We start from the raw sequence: 15910 nt of genomic DNA, 5'->3' as shown, positions 1-15910 counted from the left end.
GTGGTCACGAATAACCCACATTCTGGTCTTTCTTCACTCATGAATAACGGCCAGCCAGAACTCATGTAAAAGCCTTCATCCATTAGCATAACATCGCTGTCCCTGATGGTCTAGTGGCTAGGATTCGGCGCTCTCACCACCGCGGCCCGGGTTCGATTCCCGGTCAGGGAAAACAGAAAACTTTTTGCTCATCATGACATTAAAGGCAGTAATATCCTGGAAAAAAAGAAGCTTCCTTCGAACCGGATTTGAACCGGTGGCCTAAGGATTGCTGCTTTAACCTCTACAGTCCTCCGCTCTACCATCTGAGCTACCGAAGGATTCTGACGCACATGCAGCATAGATCCAGAAACAAGGACGTTGACAAAGATACCAGTTCGGTTGTGGCTTTTTCAACTCTTTAAGGTCCACCAAAGAGGAAACCTCACACTGTACCAGTTGGACATGTAGAGCTACCAACACGTATGTCTGTTAACAACATTGGCATGCGTACTGCATTTTGGACACGTGGATGGTAAAAGGCCACGGGTTGGTCCCACCAATGGTTAGAACAATTTGAATTGCTTTTTGAGAAAATCTATTGTGATGTCACATAGAGAGAGAGAGAAAGGAAAGGCTGAGTGGCTTTAATTGTTGTTTTTTTTGTCATCATTAACAAGGACATAGACAAAATAATTAATGACAAGGAAGTCACAGGTAGGCAGATGTAAAGCTGGAAGTTCAGCTTAATCCAAAAGCCTGCCTGACGATGAGTGAACGGTGCTCAAGAGCTGACGGTCATGTAAAGTTCAACGCCTGAACAGGGACTTGAACCCTGGACCCTCAGATTAAAAGTCTGATGCTCTACCGACTGAGCTATCCAGGCTACGTTTAGCCTTGCTCTGTGATTCAGAACATGTCCAGATATTCTTGACCTCTGACATGGGAAGCATTTGACAGTCTTGACACAAAAAGGTCCACATGTTCTGGTGTGGTCACGAATAACCCACATTCTGGTCTTTCTTCACTCATGAATAACGGCCAGCCAGAACTCATGTAAAAGCCTTCATCCATTAGCATAACATCGCTGTCCCTGATGGTCTAGTGGCTAGGATTCGGCGCTCTCACCGCCGCGGCCCGGGTTCGATTCCCGGTCAGGGAAAACAGAAAACTTTTTGCTCATCATGACATTAAAGGCAGTAATATCCTGGAAAAAAAGAAGCTTCCTTCGAACCGGATTTGAACCGGTGGCCTAAGGATTGCTGCTTTAACCTCTACAGTCCTCCGCTCTACCATCTGAGCTACCGAAGGATTCTGACGCACATGCAGCATAGATCCAGAAACAAGGACGTTGACAAAGATACCAGTTCGGTTGTGGCTTTTTCAACTCTTTAAGGTCCACCAAAGAGGAAACCTCACACTGTACCAGTTGGACATGTAGAGCTACCAACACGTATGTCTGTTAACAACATTGGCATGCGTACTGCATTTTGGACACGTGGATGGTAAAAGGCCACGGGTTGGTCCCACCAATGGTTAGAACAATTTGAATTGCTTTTTGAGAAAATCTATTGTGATGTCACATAGAGAGAGAGAGAAAGGAAAGGCTGAGTGGCTTTAATTGTTGTTTTTTTTGTCATCATTAACAAGGACATAGACAAAATAATTAATGACAAGGAAGTCACAGGTAGGCAGACGTAAAGCTGGAAGTTCAGCTTAATCCAAAAGCCTGCCTGACGATGAGTGAACGGTGCTCAAGAGCTGACGGTCATGTAAAGTTCAACGCCTGAACAGGGACTTGAACCCTGGACCCTCAGATTAAAAGTCTGATGCTCTACCGACTGAGCTATCCAGGCTACGTTTAGCCTTGCTCTGTGATTCAGAACATGTCCAGATATTCTTGACCTCTGACATGGGAAGCATTTGACAGTCTTGACACAAAAAGGTCCACATGTTCTGGTGTGGTCACGAATAACCCACATTCTGGTCTTTCTTCACTCATGAATAACGGCCAGCCAGAACTCATGTAAAAGCCTTCATCCATTGGCATAACATCGCTGTCCCTGATGGTCTAGTGGCTAGGATTCGGCGCTCTCACCGCCGCGGCCCGGGTTCGATTCCCGGTCAGGGAAAACAGAAAACTTTTTGCTCATCATGACATTAAAGGCAGTAATATCCTGGAAAAAAAGAAGCTTCCTTCGAACCGGATTTGAACCGGTGGCCTAAGGATTGCTGCTTTAACCTCTACAGTCCTCCGCTCTACCATCTGAGCTACCGAAGGATTCTGACGCACATGCAGCATAGATCCAGAAACAAGGACGTTGACAAAGATACCAGTTCGGTTGTGGCTTTTTCAACTCTTTAAGGTCCACCAAAGAGGAAACCTCACACTGTACCAGTTGGACATGTAGAGCTACCAACACGTATGTCTGTTAACAACATTGGCATGCGTACTGCATTTTGGACACGTGGATGGTAAAAGGCCACGGGTTGGTCCCACCAATGGTTAGAACAATTTGAATTGCTTTTTGAGAAAATCTATTGTGATGTCACATAGAGAGAGAGAGAAAGGAAAGGCTGAGTGGCTTTAATTGTTGTTTTTTTTGTCATCATTAACAAGGACATAGACAAAATAATTAATGACAAGGAAGTCACAGGTAGGCAGATGTAAAGCTGGAAGTTCAGCTTAATCCAAAAGCCTGCCTGACGATGAGTGAACGGTGCTCAAGAGCTGACGGTCATGTAAAGTTCAACGCCTGAACAGGGACTTGAACCCTGGACCCTCAGATTAAAAGTCTGATGCTCTACCGACTGAGCTATCCAGGCTACGTTTAGCCTTGCTCTGTGATTCAGAACATGTCCAGATATTCTTGACCTCTGACATGGGAAGCATTTGACAGTCTTGACACAAAAAGGTCCACATGTTCTGGTGTGGTCACGAATAACCCACATTCTGGTCTTTCTTCACTCATGAATAACGGCCAGCCAGAACTCATGTAAAAGCCTTCATCCATTAGCATAACATCGCTGTCCCTGATGGTCTAGTGGCTAGGATTCGGTGCTCTCACCGCCGCGGCCCGGGTTCGATTCCCGGTCAGGGAAAACAGAAAACTTTTTGCTCATCATGACATTAAAGGCAGTAATATCCTGGAAAAAAAGAAGCTTCCTTCGAACCGGATTTGAACCGGTGGCCTAAGGATTGCTGCTTTAACCTCTACAGTCCTCCGCTCTACCATCTGAGCTACCGAAGGATTCTGACGCACATGCAGCATAGATCCAGAAACAAGGACGTTGACAAAGATACCAGTTCGGTTGTGGCTTTTTCAACTCTTTAAGGTCCACCAAAGAGGAAACCTCACACTGTACCAGTTGGACATGTAGAGCTACCAACACGTATGTCTGTTAACAACATTGGCATGCGTACTGCATTTTGGACACGTGGATGGTAAAAGGCCACGGGTTGGTCCCACCAATGGTTAGAACAATTTGAATTGCTTTTTGAGAAAATCTATTGTGATGTCACATAGAGAGAGAGAGAAAGGAAAGGCTGAGTGGCTTTAATTGTTGTTTTTTTTGTCATCATTAACAAGGACATAGACAAAATAATTAATGACAAGGAAATCACAGGTAGGCAGACGTAAAGCTGGAAGTTCAGCTTAATCCAAAAGCCTGCCTGACGATGACTGAACGGTGCTCAAGAGCTGACGGTCATGTAAAGTTCAACGCCTGAACAGGGACTTGAACCCTGGACCCTCAGATTAAAAGTCTGATGCTCTACCGACTGAGCTATCCAGGCTACGTTTAGCCTTGCTCTGTGATTCAGAACATGTCCAGATATTCTTGACCTCTGACATGGGAAGCATTTGACAGTCTTGACACAAAAAGGTCCACATGTTCTGGTGTGGTCACGAATAACCCACATTCTGGTCTTTCTTCACTCATGAATAACGGCCAGCCAGAACTCATGTAAAAGTCTTCATTCATTAGCATAACATAGCTGTCCCTGATGGTCTAGTGGCTAGGATTCGGCGCTCTCACCGCCGTGGCCCGGGTTCGATTCCCGGTCAGGGAAAACAGAAAACTTTTTGCTCATCATGACATTAAGGGCAGTAATATCCTGGAAAAAAAAGAAGCTTCCTTCGAACCGGATTTGAACCGGTGGCCTAAGGATTGCTGCTTTAACCTCTACAGTCCTCCGCTCTACCATATGAGCTACCGAAGGATTCTGACGCACATGCAGCATAGATCCAGAAACAAGGACGTTGACAAAGATACCAGTTCGGTTGTGGCTTTTTCAACTCTTTAAGGTCCACCAAAGAGGAAACCTCACACTGTACCAGTTGGACATGTAGAGCTACCAACACGTATGTCTGTTAACAACATTGGCATGCGTACTGCATTTTGGACACGTGGATGGTAAAAGGCCACGGGTTGGTCCCACCAATGGTTAGAACAATTTGAATTGCTTTTTGAGAAAATCTATTGTGATGTCACATAGAGAGAGAGAGAAAGGAAAGGCTGAGTGGCTTTAATTGTTGTTTTTTTTGTCATCATTAACAAGGACATAGACAAAATAATTAATGACAAGGAAGTCACAGGTAGGCAGATGTAAAGCTGGAAGTTCAGCTTAATCCAAAAGCCTGCCTGACGATGAGTGAACGGTGCTCAAGAGCTGACGGTCATGTAAAGTTCAACGCCTGAACAGGGACTTGAACCCTGGACCCTCAGATTAAAAGTCTGATGCTCTACCGACTGAGCTATCCAGGCTACGTTTAGCCTTGCTCTGTGATTCAGAACATGTCCAGATATTCTTGACCTCTGACATGGGAAGCATTTGACAGTCTTGACACAAAAAGGTCCACATGTTCTGGTGTGGTCACGAATAACCCACATTCTGGTCTTTCTTCACTCATGAATAACGGCCAGCCAGAACTCATGTAAAAGCCTTCATCCATTAGCATAACATCGCTGTCCCTGATGGTCTAGTGGCTAGGATTCGGTGCTCTCACCGCCGCGGCCCGGGTTCGATTCCCGGTCAGGGAAAACAGAAAACTTTTTGCTCATCATGACATTAAAGGCAGTAATATCCTGGAAAAAAAGAAGCTTCCTTCGAACCGGATTTGAACCGGTGGCCTAAGGATTGCTGCTTTAACCTCTACAGTCCTCCGCTCTACCATCTGAGCTACCGAAGGATTCTGACGCACATGCAGCATAGATCCAGAAACAAGGACGTTGACAAAGATACCAGTTCGGTTGTGGCTTTTTCAACTCTTTAAGGTCCACCAAAGAGGAAACCTCACACTGTACCAGTTGGACATGTAGAGCTACCAACACGTATGTCTGTTAACAACATTGGCATGCGTACTGCATTTTGGACACGTGGATGGTAAAAGGCCACGGGTTGGTCCCACCAATGGTTAGAACAATTTGAATTGCTTTTTGAGAAAATCTATTGTGATGTCACATAGAGAGAGAGAGAAAGGAAAGGCTGAGTGGCTTTAATTGTTGTTTTTTTTGTCATCATTAACAAGGACATAGACAAAATAATTAATGACAAGGAAATCACAGGTAGGCAGACGTAAAGCTGGAAGTTCAGCTTAATCCAAAAGCCTGCCTGACGATGACTGAACGGTGCTCAAGAGCTGACGGTCATGTAAAGTTCAACGCCTGAACAGGGACTTGAACCCTGGACCCTCAGATTAAAAGTCTGATGCTCTACCGACTGAGCTATCCAGGCTACGTTTAGCCTTGCTCTGTGATTCAGAACATGTCCAGATATTCTTGACCTCTGACATGGGAAGCATTTGACAGTCTTGACACAAAAAGGTCCACATGTTCTGGTGTGGTCACGAATAACCCACATTCTGGTCTTTCTTCACTCATGAATAACGGCCAGCCAGAACTCATGTAAAAGTCTTCATTCATTAGCATAACATAGCTGTCCCTGATGGTCTAGTGGCTAGGATTCGGCGCTCTCACCGCCGTGGCCCGGGTTCGATTCCCGGTCAGGGAAAACAGAAAACTTTTTGCTCATCATGACATTAAGGGCAGTAATATCCTGGAAAAAAAAGAAGCTTCCTTCGAACCGGATTTGAACCGGTGGCCTAAGGATTGCTGCTTTAACCTCTACAGTCCTCCGCTCTACCATATGAGCTACCGAAGGATTCTGACGCACATGCAGCATAGATCCAGAAACAAGGACGTTGACAAAGATACCAGTTCGGTTGTGGCTTTTTCAACTCTTTAAGGTCCACCAAAGAGGAAACCTCACACTGTACCAGTTGGACATGTAGAGCTACCAACACGTATGTCTGTTAACAACATTGGCATGCGTACTGCATTTTGGACACGTGGATGGTAAAAGGCCACGGGTTGGTCCCACCAATGGTTAGAACAATTTGAATTGCTTTTTGAGAAAATCTATTGTGATGTCACATAGAGAGAGAGAGAAAGGAAAGGCTGAGTGGCTTTAATTGGTGTTTTTTTTTTCATCATTAACAAGGACATAGACAAAATAATTAATGACAAGGAAGTCACAGGTAGGCAGATGTAAAGCTGGAAGTTCAGCTTAATCCAAAAGTCTGCCTGACGATGAGTGAACGGTGCTCAAGAGCTGACGGTCATGTAAAGTTCAACGCCTGAACAGGGACTTGAACCCTGGACCCTCAGATTAAAAGTCTGATGCTCTACCGACTGAGCTATCCAGGCTATGTTTAGCCTTGCTCTGTGATTCAGAACATGTCCAGATATTCTTGACCTCTGACATGGGAAGCATTTGACAGTCTTGACACAAAAAGGTCCACATGTTCTGGTGTGGTCACGAATAACCCACATTCTGGTCTTTCTTCACTCATGAATAACGGCCAGCCAGAACTCATGTAAAAGCCTTCATCCATTAGCATAACATCGCTGTCCCTGATGGTCTAGTGGCTAGGATTCGGCGCTCTCACCGCCGCGGCCCGGGTTCGATTCCCGGTCAGGGAAAACAGAAAACTTTTTGCTCATCATGACATTAAAGGCAGTAATATCCTGGAAAAAAAGAAGCTTCCTTCGAACCGGATTTGAACCGGTGGCCTAAGGATTGCTGCTTTAACCTCTACAGTCCTCCGCTCTACCATCTGAGCTACCGAAGGATTCTGACGCACATGCAGCATAGATCCAGAAACAAGGACGTTGACAAAGATACCAGTTCGGTTGTGGCTTTTTCAACTCTTTAAGGTCCACCAAAGAGGAAACCTCACACTGTACCAGTTGGACATGTAGAGCTACCAACACGTATGTCTGTTAACAACATTGGCATGCGTACTGCATTTTGGACACGTGGATGGTAAAAGGCCACGGGTTGGTCCCACCAATGGTTAGAACAATTTGAATTGCTTTTTGAGAAAATCTATTGTGATGTCACATAGAGAGAGAGAGAAAGGAAAGGCTGAGTGGCTTTAATTGTTGTTTTTTTTGTCATCATTAACAAGGACATAGACAAAATAATTAATGACAAGGAAGTCACAGGTAGGCAGATGTAAAGCTGGAAGTTCAGCTTAATCCAAAAGCCTGCCTGACGATGAGTGAACGGTGCTCAAGAGCTGACGGTCATGTAAAGTTCAACGCCTGAACAGGGACTTGAACCCTGGACCCTCAGATTAAAAGTCTGATGCTCTACCGACTGAGCTATCCAGGCTACGTTTAGCCTTGCTCTGTGATTCAGAACATGTCCAGATATTCTTGACCTCTGACATGGGAAGCATTTGACAGTCTTGACACAAAAAGGTCCACATGTTCTGGTGTGGTCACGAATAACCCACATTCTGGTCTTTCTTCACTCATGAATAACGGCCAGCCAGAACTCATGTAAAAGCCTTCATCCATTAGCATAACATCGCTGTCCCTGATGGTCTAGTGGCTAGGATTCGGCGCTCTCACCGCCGCGGCCCGGGTTCGATTCCCGGTCAGGGAAAACAGAAAACTTTTTGCTCATCATGACATTAAAGGCAGTAATATCCTGGAAAAAAAGAAGCTTCCTTCGAACCGGATTTGAACCGGTGGCCTAAGGATTGCTGCTTTAACCTCTACAGTCCTCCGCTCTACCATCTGAGCTACCGAAGGATTCTGACGCACATGCAGCATAGATCCAGAAACAAGGACGTTGACAAAGATACCAGTTCGGTTGTGGCTTTTTCAACTCTTTAAGGTCCACCAAAGAGGAAACCTCACACTGTACCAGTTGGACATGTAGAGCTACCAACACGTATGTCTGTTAACAACATTGGCATGCGTACTGCATTTTGGACACGTGGATGGTAAAAGGCCACGGGTTGGTCCCACCAATGGTTAGAACAATTTGAATTGCTTTTTGAGAAAATCTATTGTGATGTCACATAGAGAGAGAGAGAAAGGAAAGGCTGAGTGGCTTTAATTGTTGTTTTTTTTGTCATCATTAACAAGGACATAGACAAAATAATTAATGACAAGGAAGTCACAGGTAGGCAGACGTAAAGCTGGAAGTTCAGCTTAATCCAAAAGCCTGCCTGACGATGAGTGAACGGTGCTCAAGAGCTGACGGTCATGTAAAGTTCAACGCCTGAACAGGGACTTGAACCCTGGACCCTCAGATTAAAAGTCTGATGCTCTACCGACTGAGCTATCCAGGCTACGTTTAGCCTTGCTCTGTGATTCAGAACATGTCCAGATATTCTTGACCTCTGACATGGGAAGCATTTGACAGTCTTGACACAAAAAGGTCCACATGTTCTGGTGTGGTCACGAATAACCCACATTCTGGTCTTTCTTCACTCATGAATAACGGCCAGCCAGAACTCATGTAAAAGCCTTCATCCATTAGCATAACATCGCTGTCCCTGATGGTCTAGTGGCTAGGATTCGGCGCTCTCACCGCCGCGGCCCGGGTTCGATTCCCGGTCAGGGAAAACAGAAAACTTTTTGCTCATCATGACATTAAAGGCAGTAATATCCTGGAAAAAAAGAAGCTTCCTTCGAACCGGATTTGAACCGGTGGCCTAAGGATTGCTGCTTTAACCTCTACAGTCCTCCGCTCTACCATCTGAGCTACCGAAGGATTCTGACGCACATGCAGCATAGATCCAGAAACAAGGACGTTGACAAAGATACCAGTTCGGTTGTGGCTTTTTCAACTCTTTAAGGTCCACCAAAGAGGAAACCTCACACTGTACCAGTTGGACATGTAGAGCTACCAACACGTATGTCTGTTAACAACATTGGCATGCGTACTGCATTTTGGACACGTGGATGGTAAAAGGCCACGGGTTGGTCCCACCAATGGTTAGAACAATTTGAATTGCTTTTTGAGAAAATCTATTGTGATGTCACATAGAGAGAGAGAGAAAGGAAAGGCTGAGTGGCTTTAATTGTTGTTTTTTTTGTCATCATTAACAAGGACATAGACAAAATAATTAATGACAAGGAAGTCACAGGTAGGCAGATGTAAAGCTGGAAGTTCAGCTTAATCCAAAAGCCTGCCTGACGATGAGTGAACGGTGCTCAAGAGCTGACGGTCATGTAAAGTTCAACGCCTGAACAGGGACTTGAACCCTGGACCCTCAGATTAAAAGTCTGATGCTCTACCGACTGAGCTATCCAGGCTACGTTTAGCCTTGCTCTGTGATTCAGAACATGTCCAGATATTCTTGACCTCTGACATGGGAAGCATTTGACAGTCTTGACACAAAAAGGTCCACATGTTCTGGTGTGGTCACGAATAACCCACATTCTGGTCTTTCTTCACTCATGAATAACGGCCAGCCAGAACTCATGTAAAAGCCTTCATCCATTAGCATAACATCGCTGTCCCTGATGGTCTAGTGGCTAGGATTCGGTGCTCTCACCGCCGCGGCCCGGGTTCGATTCCCGGTCAGGGAAAACAGAAAACTTTTTGCTCATCATGACATTAAAGGCAGTAATATCCTGGAAAAAAAGAAGCTTCCTTCGAACCGGATTTGAACCGGTGGCCTAAGGATTGCTGCTTTAACCTCTACAGTCCTCCGCTCTACCATCTGAGCTACCGAAGGATTCTGACGCACATGCAGCATAGATCCAGAAACAAGGACGTTGACAAAGATACCAGTTCGGTTGTGGCTTTTTCAACTCTTTAAGGTCCACCAAAGAGGAAACCTCACACTGTACCAGTTGGACATGTAGAGCTACCAACACGTATGTCTGTTAACAACATTGGCATGCGTACTGCATTTTGGACACGTGGATGGTAAAAGGCCACGGGTTGGTCCCACCAATGGTTAGAACAATTTGAATTGCTTTTTGAGAAAATCTATTGTGATGTCACATAGAGAGAGAGAGAAAGGAAAGGCTGAGTGGCTTTAATTGTTGTTTTTTTTGTCATCATTAACAAGGACATAGACAAAATAATTAATGACAAGGAAGTCACAGGTAGGCAGACGTAAAGCTGGAAGTTCAGCTTAATCCAAAAGCCTGCCTGACGATGAGTGAACGGTGCTCAAGAGCTGACGGTCATGTAAAGTTCAACGCCTGAACAGGGACTTGAACCCTGGACCCTCAGATTAAAAGTCTGATGCTCTACCGACTGAGCTATCCAGGCTACGTTTAGCCTTGCTCTGTGATTCAGAACATGTCCAGATATTCTTGACCTCTGACATGGGAAGCATTTGACAGTCTTGACACAAAAAGGTCCACATGTTCTGGTGTGGTCACGAATAACCCACATTCTGGTCTTTCTTCACTCATGAATAACGGCCAGCCAGAACTCATGTAAAAGCCTTCATCCATTAGCATAACATCGCTGTCCCTGATGGTCTAGTGGCTAGGATTCGGCGCTCTCACCGCCGCGGCCCGGGTTCGATTCCCGGTCAGGGAAAACAGAAAACTTTTTGCTCATCATGACATTAAAGGCAGTAATATCCTGGAAAAAAAGAAGCTTCCTTCGAACCGGATTTGAACCGGTGGCCTAAGGATTGCTGCTTTAACCTCTACAGTCCTCCGCTCTACCATCTGAGCTACCGAAGGATTCTGACGCACATGCAGCATAGATCCAGAAACAAGGACGTTGACAAAGATACCAGTTCGGTTGTGGCTTTTTCAACTCTTTAAGGTCCACCAAAGAGGAAACCTCACACTGTACCAGTTGGACATGTAGAGCTACCAACACGTATGTCTGTTAACAACATTGGCATGCGTACTGCATTTTGGACACGTGGATGGTAAAAGGCCACGGGTTGGTCCCACCAATGGTTAGAACAATTTGAATTGCTTTTTGAGAAAATCTATTGTGATGTCACATAGAGAGAGAAAGAGAAAGGAAAGGCTGAGTGGCTTTAATTGGTGTTTTTTTTTTCATCATTAACAAGGACATAGACAAAATAATTAATGACAAGGAAGTCACAGGTAGGCAGATGTAAAGCTGGAAGTTCAGCTTAATCCAAAAGTCTGCCTGACGATGAGTGAACGGTGCTCAAGAGCTGACGGTCATGTAAAGTTCAACGCCTGAACAGGGACTTGAACCCTGGACCCTCAGATTAAAAGTCTGATGCTCTACCGACTGAGCTATCCAGGCTACGTTTAGCCTTGCTCTGTGATTCAGAACATGTCCAGATATTCTTGACCTCTGACATGGGAAGCATTTGACAGTCTTGACACAAAAAGGTCCACATGTTCTGGTGTGGTCACGAATAACCCACATTCTGGTCTTTCTTCACTCATGAATAACGGCCAGCCAGAACTCATGTAAAAGCCTTCATCCATTAGCATAACATCGCTGTCCCTGATGGTCTAGTGGCTAGGATTCGGCGCTCTCACCGCCGCGGCCTGGGTTCGATTCCCGGTCAGGGAAAACAGAAAACTTTTTGCTCATCATGACATTAAAGGCAGTAATATCCTGGAAAAAAAGAAGCTTCCTTCGAACCGGATTTGAACCGGTGGCCTAAGGATTGCTGCTTTAACCTCTACAGTCCTCCGCTCTACCATCTGAGCTACCGAAGGATTCTGACGCACATGCAGCATAGATCCAGAAACAAGGACGTTGACAAAGATACCAGTTCGGTTGTGGCTTTTTCAACTCTTTAAGGTCCACCAAAGAGGAAACCTCACACTGTACCAGTTGGACATGTAGAGCTACCAACACGTATGTCTGTTAACAACATTGGCATGCGTACTGCATTTTGGACACGTGGATGGTAAAAGGCCACGGGTTGGTCCCACCAATGGTTAGAACAATTTGAATTGCTTTTTGAGAAAATCTATTGTGATGTCACATAGAGAGAGAGAGAAAGGAAAGGCTGAGTGGCTTTAATTGTTGTTTTTTTTGTCATCATTAACAAGGACATAGACAAAATAATTAATGACAAGGAAATCACAGGTAGGCAGACGTAAAGCTGGAAGTTCAGCTTAATCCAAAAGCCTGCCTGACGATGACTGAACGGTGCTCAAGAGCTGACGGTCATGTAAAGTTCAACGCCTGAACAGGGACTTGAACCCTGGACCCTCAGATTAAAAGTCTGATGCTCTACCGACTGAGCTATCCAGGCTACGTTTAGCCTTGCTCTGTGATTCAGAACATGTCCAGATATTCTTGACCTCTGACATGGGAAGCATTTGACAGTCTTGACACAAAAAGGTCCACATGTTCTGGTGTGGTCACGAATAACCCACATTCTGGTCTTTCTTCACTCATGAATAACGGCCAGCCAGAACTCATGTAAAAGTCTTCATTCATTAGCATAACATAGCTGTCCCTGATGGTCTAGTGGCTAGGATTCGGCGCTCTCACCGCCGTGGCCCGGGTTCGATTCCCGGTCAGGGAAAACAGAAAACTTTTTGCTCATCATGACATTAAGGGCAGTAATATCCTGGAAAAAAAAGAAGCTTCCTTCGAACCGGATTTGAACCGGTGGCCTAAGGATTGCTGCTTTAACCTCTACAGTCCTCCGCTCTACCATATGAGCTACCGAAGGATTCTGACGCACATGCAGCATAGATCCAGAAACAAGGACGTTGACAAAGATACCAGTTCGGTTGTGGCTTTTTCAACTCTTTAAGGTCCACCAAAGAGGAAACCTCACACTGTACCAGTTGGACATGTAGAGCTACCAACACGTATGTCTGTTAACAACATTGGCATGCGTACTGCATTTTGGACACGTGGATGGTAAAAGGCCACGGGTTGGTCCCACCAATGGTTAGAACAATTTGAATTGCTTTTTGAGAAAATCTATTGTGATGTCACATAGAGAGAGAGAGAAAGGAAAGGCTGAGTGGCTTTAATTGGTGTTTTTTTTTTCATCATTAACAAGGACATAGACAAAATAATTAATGACAAGGAAGTCACAGGTAGGCAGATGTAAAGCTGGAAGTTCAGCTTAATCCAAAAGTCTGCCTGACGATGAGTGAACGGTGCTCAAGAGCTGACGGTCATGTAAAGTTCAACGCCTGAACAGGGACTTGAACCCTGGACCCTCAGATTAAAAGTCTGATGCTCTACCGACTGAGCTATCCAGGCTACGTTTAGCCTTGCTCTGTGATTCAGAACATGTCCAGATATTCTTGACCTCTGACATGGGAAGCATTTGACAGTCTTGACACAAAAAGGTCCACATGTTCTGGTGTGGTCACGAATAACCCACATTCTGGTCTTTCTTCACTCATGAATAACGGCCAGCCAGAACTCATGTAAAAGCCTTCATCCATTAGCATAACATCGCTGTCCCTGATGGTCTAGTGGCTAGGATTCGGCGCTCTCACCGCCGCGGCCCGGGTTCGATTCCCGGTCAGGGAAAACAGAAAACTTTTTGCTCATCATGACATTAAAGGCAGTAATATCCTGGAAAAAAAGAAGCTTCCTTCGAACCGGATTTGAACCGGTGGCCTAAGGATTGCTGCTTTAACCTCTACAGTCCTCCGCTCTACCATCTGAGCTACCGAAGGATTCTGACGCACATGCAGCATAGATCCAGAAACAAGGACGTTGACAAAGATACCAGTTCGGTTGTGGCTTTTTCAACTCTTTAAGGTCCACCAAAGAGGAAACCTCACACTGTACCAGTTGGACATGTAGAGCTACCAACACGTATGTCTGTTAACAACATTGGCATGCGTACTGCATTTTGGACACGTGGATGGTAAAAGGCCACGGGTTGGTCCCACCAATGGTTAGAACAATTTGAATTGCTTTTTGAGAAAATCTATTGTGATGTCACATAGAGAGAGAGAGAAAGGAAAGGCTGAGTGGCTTTAATTGTTGTTTTTTTTGTCATCATTAACAAGGACATAGACAAAATAATTAATGACAAGGAAGTCACAGGTAGGCAGATGTAAAGCTGGAAGTTCAGCTTAATCCAAAAGTCTGCCTGACGATGAGTGAACGGTGCTCAAGAGCTGACGGTCATGTAAAGTTCAACGCCTGAACAGGGACTTGAACCCTGGACCCTCAGATTAAAAGTCTGATGCTCTACCGACTGAGCTATCCAGGCTACGTTTAGCCTTGCTCTGTGATTCAGAACATGTCCAGATATTCTTGACCTCTGACATGGGAAGCATTTGACAGTCTTGACACAAAAAGGTCCACATGTTCTGGTGTGGTCACGAATAACCCACATTCTGGTCTTTCTTCACTCATGAATAACGGCCAGCCAGAACTCATGTAAAAGCCTTCATCCATTAGCATAACATCGCTGTCCCTGATGGTCTAGTGGCTAGGATTCGGCGCTCTCACCGCCGCGGCCCGGGTTCGATTCCCGGTCAGGGAAAACAGAAAACTTTTTGCTCATCATGACATTAAAGGCAGTAATATCCTGGAAAAAAAGAAGCTTCCTTCGAACCGGATTTGAACCGGTGGCCTAAGGATTGCTGCTTTAACCTCTACAGTCCTCCGCTCTACCATCTGAGCTACCGAAGGATTCTGACGCACATGCAGCATAGATCCAGAAACAAGGACGTTGACAAAGATACCAGTTCGGTTGTGGCTTTTTCAACTCTTTAAGGTCCACCAAAGAGGAAACCTCACACTGTACCAGTTGGACATGTAGAGCTACCAACACGTATGTCTGTTAACAACATTGGCATGCGTACTGCATTTTGGACACGTGGATGGTAAAAGGCCACGGGTTGGTCCCACCAATGGTTAGAACAATTTGAATTGCTTTTTGAGAAAATCTATTGTGATGTCACATAGAGAGAGAGAGAAAGGAAAGGCTGAGTGGCTTTAATTGTTGTTTTTTTTGTCATCATTAACAAGGACATAGACAAAATAATTAATGACAAGGAAATCACAGGTAGGCAGACGTAAAGCTGGAAGTTCAGCTTAATCCAAAAGCCTGCCTGACGATGACTGAACGGTGCTCAAGAGCTGACGGTCATGTAAAGTTCAACGCCTGAACAGGGACTTGAACCCTGGACCCTCAGATTAAAAGTCTGATGCTCTACCGACTGAGCTATCCAGGCTACGTTTAGCCTTGCTCTGTGATTCAGAACATGTCCAGATATTCTTGACCTCTGACATGGGAAGCATTTGACAGTCTTGACACAAAAAGGTCCACATGTTCTGGTGTGGTCACGAATAACCCACATTCTGGTCTTTCTTCACTCATGAATAACGGCCAGCCAGAACTCATGTAAAAGCCTTCATCCATTAGCATAACATCGCTGTCCCTGATGGTCTAGTGGCTAGGATTCGGCGCTCTCACCGCCGCGGCCCGAGTTCGATTCCCGGTCAGGGAAAACAGAAAACTTTTTGCTCATCATGACATTAAAGGCAGTAATATCCTGGAAAAAAAGAAGCTTCCTTCGAACCGGATTTGAACCGGTGGCCTAAGGATTGCTGCTTTAACCTCTACAGTCCTCCGCTCTACCATCTGAGCTACCGAAGGATTCTGACGCACATGCAGCATAGATCCAGAAACAAGGACGTTGACAAAGATACCAGTTCGGTTGT

The 15910-nt window shown here is 45.2% G+C and overlaps 45 non-coding genes across 45 annotated transcripts; 15 read left to right on the top strand and 30 right to left on the bottom strand.

Moving 5' to 3' along the window:
- Positions 1-233: 233 nt before the first annotated feature.
- Positions 234-320, bottom strand: trnay-gua (transfer RNA tyrosine (anticodon GUA)). The gene is given in 2 exon segments: positions 234-269; positions 284-320. It is a non-coding gene; the product is annotated as a tRNA-Tyr (tRNA).
- Positions 321-792: 472 nt separating this feature from the next.
- Positions 793-865, bottom strand: trnak-uuu (transfer RNA lysine (anticodon UUU)). The gene has a single exon. It is a non-coding gene; the product is annotated as a tRNA-Lys (tRNA).
- A 204-nt stretch (positions 866-1069) lies between these two features.
- Positions 1070-1141, top strand: trnae-cuc (transfer RNA glutamic acid (anticodon CUC)). The gene has a single exon. It is a non-coding gene; the product is annotated as a tRNA-Glu (tRNA).
- A 62-nt stretch (positions 1142-1203) lies between these two features.
- trnay-gua (transfer RNA tyrosine (anticodon GUA)) lies at positions 1204-1290 on the bottom strand. Its single transcript is given in 2 exon segments — positions 1204-1239; positions 1254-1290. It is a non-coding gene; the product is annotated as a tRNA-Tyr (tRNA).
- Positions 1291-1762: 472 nt separating this feature from the next.
- On the bottom strand, positions 1763-1835 carry trnak-uuu (transfer RNA lysine (anticodon UUU)). Its single transcript has one exon. It is a non-coding gene; the product is annotated as a tRNA-Lys (tRNA).
- A 204-nt stretch (positions 1836-2039) lies between these two features.
- Positions 2040-2111, top strand: trnae-cuc (transfer RNA glutamic acid (anticodon CUC)). The gene has a single exon. It is a non-coding gene; the product is annotated as a tRNA-Glu (tRNA).
- A 62-nt stretch (positions 2112-2173) lies between these two features.
- Positions 2174-2260, bottom strand: trnay-gua (transfer RNA tyrosine (anticodon GUA)). Its single transcript is given in 2 exon segments — positions 2174-2209; positions 2224-2260. It is a non-coding gene; the product is annotated as a tRNA-Tyr (tRNA).
- Positions 2261-2732: 472 nt separating this feature from the next.
- On the bottom strand, positions 2733-2805 carry trnak-uuu (transfer RNA lysine (anticodon UUU)). Its single transcript has one exon. It is a non-coding gene; the product is annotated as a tRNA-Lys (tRNA).
- A 204-nt stretch (positions 2806-3009) lies between these two features.
- Positions 3010-3081, top strand: trnae-cuc (transfer RNA glutamic acid (anticodon CUC)). The gene has a single exon. It is a non-coding gene; the product is annotated as a tRNA-Glu (tRNA).
- Positions 3082-3143: 62 nt separating this feature from the next.
- On the bottom strand, positions 3144-3230 carry trnay-gua (transfer RNA tyrosine (anticodon GUA)). The gene is given in 2 exon segments: positions 3144-3179; positions 3194-3230. It is a non-coding gene; the product is annotated as a tRNA-Tyr (tRNA).
- A 472-nt stretch (positions 3231-3702) lies between these two features.
- trnak-uuu (transfer RNA lysine (anticodon UUU)) lies at positions 3703-3775 on the bottom strand. Its single transcript has one exon. It is a non-coding gene; the product is annotated as a tRNA-Lys (tRNA).
- A 204-nt stretch (positions 3776-3979) lies between these two features.
- On the top strand, positions 3980-4051 carry trnae-cuc (transfer RNA glutamic acid (anticodon CUC)). Its single transcript has one exon. It is a non-coding gene; the product is annotated as a tRNA-Glu (tRNA).
- A 622-nt stretch (positions 4052-4673) lies between these two features.
- On the bottom strand, positions 4674-4746 carry trnak-uuu (transfer RNA lysine (anticodon UUU)). The gene has a single exon. It is a non-coding gene; the product is annotated as a tRNA-Lys (tRNA).
- A 204-nt stretch (positions 4747-4950) lies between these two features.
- trnae-cuc (transfer RNA glutamic acid (anticodon CUC)) lies at positions 4951-5022 on the top strand. Its single transcript has one exon. It is a non-coding gene; the product is annotated as a tRNA-Glu (tRNA).
- A 62-nt stretch (positions 5023-5084) lies between these two features.
- Positions 5085-5171, bottom strand: trnay-gua (transfer RNA tyrosine (anticodon GUA)). Its single transcript is given in 2 exon segments — positions 5085-5120; positions 5135-5171. It is a non-coding gene; the product is annotated as a tRNA-Tyr (tRNA).
- Positions 5172-5643: 472 nt separating this feature from the next.
- trnak-uuu (transfer RNA lysine (anticodon UUU)) lies at positions 5644-5716 on the bottom strand. The gene has a single exon. It is a non-coding gene; the product is annotated as a tRNA-Lys (tRNA).
- A 204-nt stretch (positions 5717-5920) lies between these two features.
- On the top strand, positions 5921-5992 carry trnae-cuc (transfer RNA glutamic acid (anticodon CUC)). Its single transcript has one exon. It is a non-coding gene; the product is annotated as a tRNA-Glu (tRNA).
- A 622-nt stretch (positions 5993-6614) lies between these two features.
- trnak-uuu (transfer RNA lysine (anticodon UUU)) lies at positions 6615-6687 on the bottom strand. Its single transcript has one exon. It is a non-coding gene; the product is annotated as a tRNA-Lys (tRNA).
- A 204-nt stretch (positions 6688-6891) lies between these two features.
- Positions 6892-6963, top strand: trnae-cuc (transfer RNA glutamic acid (anticodon CUC)). The gene has a single exon. It is a non-coding gene; the product is annotated as a tRNA-Glu (tRNA).
- A 62-nt stretch (positions 6964-7025) lies between these two features.
- Positions 7026-7112, bottom strand: trnay-gua (transfer RNA tyrosine (anticodon GUA)). Its single transcript is given in 2 exon segments — positions 7026-7061; positions 7076-7112. It is a non-coding gene; the product is annotated as a tRNA-Tyr (tRNA).
- A 472-nt stretch (positions 7113-7584) lies between these two features.
- On the bottom strand, positions 7585-7657 carry trnak-uuu (transfer RNA lysine (anticodon UUU)). Its single transcript has one exon. It is a non-coding gene; the product is annotated as a tRNA-Lys (tRNA).
- A 204-nt stretch (positions 7658-7861) lies between these two features.
- trnae-cuc (transfer RNA glutamic acid (anticodon CUC)) lies at positions 7862-7933 on the top strand. Its single transcript has one exon. It is a non-coding gene; the product is annotated as a tRNA-Glu (tRNA).
- Positions 7934-7995: 62 nt separating this feature from the next.
- Positions 7996-8082, bottom strand: trnay-gua (transfer RNA tyrosine (anticodon GUA)). The gene is given in 2 exon segments: positions 7996-8031; positions 8046-8082. It is a non-coding gene; the product is annotated as a tRNA-Tyr (tRNA).
- A 472-nt stretch (positions 8083-8554) lies between these two features.
- trnak-uuu (transfer RNA lysine (anticodon UUU)) lies at positions 8555-8627 on the bottom strand. The gene has a single exon. It is a non-coding gene; the product is annotated as a tRNA-Lys (tRNA).
- Positions 8628-8831: 204 nt separating this feature from the next.
- On the top strand, positions 8832-8903 carry trnae-cuc (transfer RNA glutamic acid (anticodon CUC)). Its single transcript has one exon. It is a non-coding gene; the product is annotated as a tRNA-Glu (tRNA).
- A 62-nt stretch (positions 8904-8965) lies between these two features.
- Positions 8966-9052, bottom strand: trnay-gua (transfer RNA tyrosine (anticodon GUA)). The gene is given in 2 exon segments: positions 8966-9001; positions 9016-9052. It is a non-coding gene; the product is annotated as a tRNA-Tyr (tRNA).
- Positions 9053-9524: 472 nt separating this feature from the next.
- On the bottom strand, positions 9525-9597 carry trnak-uuu (transfer RNA lysine (anticodon UUU)). Its single transcript has one exon. It is a non-coding gene; the product is annotated as a tRNA-Lys (tRNA).
- Positions 9598-9801: 204 nt separating this feature from the next.
- trnae-cuc (transfer RNA glutamic acid (anticodon CUC)) lies at positions 9802-9873 on the top strand. The gene has a single exon. It is a non-coding gene; the product is annotated as a tRNA-Glu (tRNA).
- A 62-nt stretch (positions 9874-9935) lies between these two features.
- trnay-gua (transfer RNA tyrosine (anticodon GUA)) lies at positions 9936-10022 on the bottom strand. The gene is given in 2 exon segments: positions 9936-9971; positions 9986-10022. It is a non-coding gene; the product is annotated as a tRNA-Tyr (tRNA).
- A 472-nt stretch (positions 10023-10494) lies between these two features.
- On the bottom strand, positions 10495-10567 carry trnak-uuu (transfer RNA lysine (anticodon UUU)). Its single transcript has one exon. It is a non-coding gene; the product is annotated as a tRNA-Lys (tRNA).
- A 204-nt stretch (positions 10568-10771) lies between these two features.
- trnae-cuc (transfer RNA glutamic acid (anticodon CUC)) lies at positions 10772-10843 on the top strand. The gene has a single exon. It is a non-coding gene; the product is annotated as a tRNA-Glu (tRNA).
- A 62-nt stretch (positions 10844-10905) lies between these two features.
- trnay-gua (transfer RNA tyrosine (anticodon GUA)) lies at positions 10906-10992 on the bottom strand. Its single transcript is given in 2 exon segments — positions 10906-10941; positions 10956-10992. It is a non-coding gene; the product is annotated as a tRNA-Tyr (tRNA).
- A 474-nt stretch (positions 10993-11466) lies between these two features.
- Positions 11467-11539, bottom strand: trnak-uuu (transfer RNA lysine (anticodon UUU)). The gene has a single exon. It is a non-coding gene; the product is annotated as a tRNA-Lys (tRNA).
- Positions 11540-11743: 204 nt separating this feature from the next.
- trnae-cuc (transfer RNA glutamic acid (anticodon CUC)) lies at positions 11744-11815 on the top strand. The gene has a single exon. It is a non-coding gene; the product is annotated as a tRNA-Glu (tRNA).
- Positions 11816-11877: 62 nt separating this feature from the next.
- Positions 11878-11964, bottom strand: trnay-gua (transfer RNA tyrosine (anticodon GUA)). The gene is given in 2 exon segments: positions 11878-11913; positions 11928-11964. It is a non-coding gene; the product is annotated as a tRNA-Tyr (tRNA).
- A 472-nt stretch (positions 11965-12436) lies between these two features.
- On the bottom strand, positions 12437-12509 carry trnak-uuu (transfer RNA lysine (anticodon UUU)). The gene has a single exon. It is a non-coding gene; the product is annotated as a tRNA-Lys (tRNA).
- A 204-nt stretch (positions 12510-12713) lies between these two features.
- Positions 12714-12785, top strand: trnae-cuc (transfer RNA glutamic acid (anticodon CUC)). The gene has a single exon. It is a non-coding gene; the product is annotated as a tRNA-Glu (tRNA).
- Positions 12786-13407: 622 nt separating this feature from the next.
- trnak-uuu (transfer RNA lysine (anticodon UUU)) lies at positions 13408-13480 on the bottom strand. The gene has a single exon. It is a non-coding gene; the product is annotated as a tRNA-Lys (tRNA).
- Positions 13481-13684: 204 nt separating this feature from the next.
- On the top strand, positions 13685-13756 carry trnae-cuc (transfer RNA glutamic acid (anticodon CUC)). The gene has a single exon. It is a non-coding gene; the product is annotated as a tRNA-Glu (tRNA).
- Positions 13757-13818: 62 nt separating this feature from the next.
- Positions 13819-13905, bottom strand: trnay-gua (transfer RNA tyrosine (anticodon GUA)). Its single transcript is given in 2 exon segments — positions 13819-13854; positions 13869-13905. It is a non-coding gene; the product is annotated as a tRNA-Tyr (tRNA).
- A 472-nt stretch (positions 13906-14377) lies between these two features.
- Positions 14378-14450, bottom strand: trnak-uuu (transfer RNA lysine (anticodon UUU)). Its single transcript has one exon. It is a non-coding gene; the product is annotated as a tRNA-Lys (tRNA).
- A 204-nt stretch (positions 14451-14654) lies between these two features.
- On the top strand, positions 14655-14726 carry trnae-cuc (transfer RNA glutamic acid (anticodon CUC)). Its single transcript has one exon. It is a non-coding gene; the product is annotated as a tRNA-Glu (tRNA).
- Positions 14727-14788: 62 nt separating this feature from the next.
- Positions 14789-14875, bottom strand: trnay-gua (transfer RNA tyrosine (anticodon GUA)). The gene is given in 2 exon segments: positions 14789-14824; positions 14839-14875. It is a non-coding gene; the product is annotated as a tRNA-Tyr (tRNA).
- Positions 14876-15347: 472 nt separating this feature from the next.
- trnak-uuu (transfer RNA lysine (anticodon UUU)) lies at positions 15348-15420 on the bottom strand. The gene has a single exon. It is a non-coding gene; the product is annotated as a tRNA-Lys (tRNA).
- Positions 15421-15758: 338 nt separating this feature from the next.
- Positions 15759-15845, bottom strand: trnay-gua (transfer RNA tyrosine (anticodon GUA)). The gene is given in 2 exon segments: positions 15759-15794; positions 15809-15845. It is a non-coding gene; the product is annotated as a tRNA-Tyr (tRNA).
- Between the last annotated feature and the right edge of the window lie 65 nt (positions 15846-15910).

The sequence above is a fragment of the Brachyhypopomus gauderio genome, unplaced genomic scaffold, assembly GCF_052324685.1.
Source record: "Brachyhypopomus gauderio isolate BG-103 unplaced genomic scaffold, BGAUD_0.2 sc94, whole genome shotgun sequence".
Taxonomy (NCBI): Eukaryota; Metazoa; Chordata; class Actinopteri; order Gymnotiformes; family Hypopomidae; genus Brachyhypopomus; species Brachyhypopomus gauderio.
Note: the sequence above shows the minus strand (reverse complement) of the source record. Positions and strands in the feature narration are given on the sequence as shown.